Here is a 4,349-nt window from a genome sequence, read left to right as displayed (position 1 = left end):
TTATAGCAGCAGTGTTCCAACATCTAGTGGAAAGCCTTCCCAGAGGAGTGGAGGCTGTTATAGCAGCAGTGTTCCGACATCTAGTGGAAAGCCTTCCCAGAGGAGTGGAGGCTTTATAGCAGCAGTGTTCCAACATCTAGTGGAAAGCCTTCCCAGAGGAGTGGAGGCTTTTATAGCAGCAGTGTTCCAACATCTAGTAGAAAGCCTTCCCAGAGGAGTGGAGGCTTTTATAGCAGCAGTGTTCCAACATCTAGTAGAAAGCCTTCCCAGAGGAGTGGAGGCTTTTATAGCAGCAGTGTTCCAACATCTAGTGGAAAGCCTTCCCAGAGGAGTGGAGGCTTTTATAGCAGCAGTGTTCCAACATCTAGTGGAAAGCCTTCCCAGAGGAGTGGAGGCTTTTATAGCAGCAGTGTTCCAACATCTAGTAGAAAGCCTTCCCAGAGGAGTGGAGGCTTTTATAGCAGCAGTGTTCCAACATCTAGTAGAAAGCCTTCCCAGAGGAGTGGAGGCTTTTATAGCAGCAGTGTTCCAACATCTAGTAGAAAGCCTTCCCAGAGGAGTGGAGGCTTTTATAGCAGCAGTGTTCCAACATCTAGTAGAAAGCCTTCCCAGAGGAGTGGAGGCTTTTATAGCAGCAGTGTTCCAACATCTAGTAGAAAGCCTTCCCAGAGGAGTGGAGGCTTTTATAGCAGCAGTGTTCCAACATCTAGTAGAAAGCCTTCCCAGAGGAGTGGAGGCTTTTATAGCAGCAGTGTTCCAACATCTAGTAGAAAGCCTTCCCAGAGGAGTGGAGGCTTTTATAGCAGCAGTGTTCCAACATCTAGTAGAAAGCCTTCCCAGAGGAGTGGAGGCTTTTATAGCAGCAGTGTTCCAACATCTAGTAGAAAGCCTTCCCAGAGGAGTGGAGGCTTTTATAGCAGCAGTGTTCCAACATCTAGTAGAAAGCCTTCCCAGAGGAGTGGAGGCTTTTATAGCAGCAGTGTTCCAACATCTAGTAGAAAGCCTTCCCAGAGGAGTGGAGGCTTTTATAGCAGCAGTGTTCCAACATCTAGTAGAAAGCCTTCCCAGAGGAGTGGAGGCTTTTATAGCAGCAGTGTTCCAACATCTAGTAGAAAGCCTTCCCAGAGGAGTGGAGGCTTTTATAGCAGCAGTGTTCCAACATCTAGTAGAAAGCCTTCCCAGAGGAGTGGAGGCTTTTATAGCAGCAGTGTTCCAACATCTAGTAGAAAGCCTTCCCAGAGGAGTGGAGGCTTTTATAGCAGCAGTGTTCCAACATCTAGTAGAACGCCTTCCCAGAGGAGTGGAGGCTTTTATAGCAGCAAAGGGGGGTACCAACTCCATATTAATGCCCATGATTTTGGAATGAAATGTTTGATGAGCAGGTGTCCACATACTTTTGATCATATAGTGTATCTGTGGAAGGGTATAAAACAATTTGTAGAGTGTTGAAAGTTTCCAAGAGCACAGTGGTCTCCATTATTGGGAAATTGAACAAATATGGAACTAACCAGACTCTGCCAAGAGCTGGCCATCCGACCAAACTGAGCAACCGGGCAAGAAGGACCTTGGTCAGGGAGTTGACCAAAAACCCAATGGCTGAGTTGGGAGAACCAGTCTCTACAGAACTTCACCAATCTGGGCTTGACATCACACCTGGTGTTTGCAAAACAAGTCCTGTGAAAGACGGAGCACAAGGCAAAATATCCTGTGGTCTGATCAGACTGTAATTGAACTCTGGCCTGAATGCAGAGCGCTATGTCTGGAGAAAACCAGGCACAGCTCATCACCCGTCTAACACCATCCCTACCGTGAAGCATGGTGGTGGCAGCATCATGCAATAGGGATGCTTTTCAGCAGCAGGGACTGGGAGACTGGTACGGAAAGAGGGGAACAAATACAGGCACATCCTTGATGAGAACCTGCTTCAGAGTGCAAACAACCTTAGACTGGGGTGAAGATTTACGTTCCAACAGGACAATGACCCCAAGCATACAGCCAAAGCAACGGTGGAACTAGAATATGAAAGTCCTTGAGTGGCCCAGCAGAAGCCCAGACTTGAATCCCATTGAAAATCTGTGGAAAGACTTGAAGATTGCTGTTCCCCGGCACTCCCCATTTAACTTAACAAAGCTTGAGAAAATCTGCAAGGAAGAAGCTGATCCAGATCTGCAAGGCAAAGCTGATCCAGACATCTCCAAGATGACTCAAAGCTGACCCAGACATCCCCAACATGACTCAAAGCTGACCCAGACATCCCCAAGACGACTCAAAGCTGACCCAGACTTCCCCAAGACGACTCAAAGCTGATCCAAACATCCCCAAGACGACTCAAAGCTGACCCAGACTTCCCCAAGACGACTCAAAGCTGACCCAGACTTCCCCAAGACGACTCAAAGCTGACCCAGACTTCCCCAAGACGACTCAAAGCTGACCCAGACTTCCCCAAGACGACTCAATCGCCCCCAAAGATGCTTTCACAAAGTATTGACCCAGGTGTGAACACTTACATAAATGAGATTTCTGTATTTAAAATAAATAAATAATTCATGGGGTATTGTGTGTAGATGGACGAGAAAACAAATCAATGTAATCCGTTTTGAATTCAGGCTGTAACACAACAAGATGTAGACAAAATCAAGGGGAATTAACATCGTTCTGATCCATCACACTATCAGTGCTTTGCTGGATCCTCACATCTCTATCTCTCTCTGTCAGCGTTTGAAAATGTCATCTCACCAATCAGACAACACACACACACACACCTGTACAGCCTCAGTCAATGTTGTAAATGTCACTTCTACCCTGCATTTATCTTAAATAACTCTGACTTTTCAAAACAGATTATCTTTCTCTTGTTCCTCGTTGCCGCTCAGCCAATCTTCATGCAGGTCACGTTTTGATGGGTTTCTCCTCAGGCGCTGGCATTTTACAGTTATTAAAAGATCCCAATCACCAGAGCCGGTGGAAAACAATGATTGTTTTATTCTGTTTTTTTTCTGGTAATTGAAGCCTGTCAACAGTGGAGGTCTTTGGAGCTACTATAGTGTCCTATAGATGTGGTTGGTGTCCTGGAGATGTGGATGGTGTCCTGGAGATGTGGATGGTGTCCTGGAGATGTGGATGGTGTCCTGGAGATGTGGATGGTGTCCTTGAGATGTGGATGGTGTCCTAGAGATGTGGATGGTGTCCTGGAGATGAGAGATGTGGATGGTGTCCTGGAGATGTGGATAGTGTCCTGGAGATGTGGATAGTGTCCTGGAGATGAGAGATGTGGATGGTGTCCTGGAGATGTGGATGGTGTCCTGGAGATGAGAGATGTGGATGGTGTCCTGGAGATGTGGATAGTGTCCTGGAGATGTGGATAGTGTCCTGGAGATGAGAGATGTGGATGGTGTCCTGGAGATGTGGATGGTGTCCTGGAGATGAGAGATGTGGATGGTGTCCTTGAGATGTGGATGGTGTCCTGGAGATGAGAGATGTGGATGGTGTCCTGGAGATGTGGATGGTGTCCTGGAGATGTGGATGGTGTCCTGGAGATGTGGATGGTGTCCTGGAGATGTGGATGGTGTCCTAGAGATGTGGATGGTGTCCTGGAGATGTGGATGGTGTCCTGGAGATGTGGATGGTGTCCTAGAGATGTGGATGGTGTCCTGGAGATGTGGATGGTGTCCTGGAGATGTGGATGGTGTCCTGGAGATGTGGATGGTGTCCTAGAGATGTGGATGGTGTCCTAGAGATGTGGATGGTGTCCTGGAGATGAGAGATGTGGATGGTGTCCTGGAGATGTGGATGGTGTCCTGGAGATGAGAGATGTGGATGGTGTCCTTGAGATGTGGATGGTGTCCTGGAGATGAGAGATGTGGATGGTGTCCTGGAGATGTGGATGGTGTCCTGGAGATGAGAGATGTGGATGGTGTCCTGGAGATGTGGATGGTGTCCTGGAGATGAGAGATGTGGATGGTGTCCTTGAGATGAGAGATGTGGATGGTGTCCTGGAGATGTGGATGGTGTCCTGGAGATGAGAGATGTGGATGGTGTCCTTGAGATGAGAGATGTGGATGGTGTCCTGGAGATGTGGATGGTGTCCTGGAGATGAGAGATGTGGATGGTGTCCTAGAGATGAGAGATGTGGATGGTGTCCTGGAGATGTGGATGGTGTCCTGGAGATGAGAGATGTGGATGGTGTCCTTGAGATGAGAGATGTGGATGGTGTCCTGGAGATGTGGATGGTGTCCTAGAGATGAGAGATGTGGATAGTGTCCTGGAGATGAGGATAGTGTCCTGGAGATGAGAGATGTGGATAGTGTCCTAGAGATGAGGATAGTGTCCTAGAGATGGGGATAGTGTCC

This window comes from Oncorhynchus masou, unplaced genomic scaffold (assembly GCF_036934945.1).
Source record: "Oncorhynchus masou masou isolate Uvic2021 unplaced genomic scaffold, UVic_Omas_1.1 unplaced_scaffold_2397, whole genome shotgun sequence".
In the NCBI taxonomy this organism is placed as follows: domain Eukaryota; kingdom Metazoa; phylum Chordata; class Actinopteri; order Salmoniformes; family Salmonidae; genus Oncorhynchus; species Oncorhynchus masou.
Note: the sequence above shows the minus strand (reverse complement) of the source record.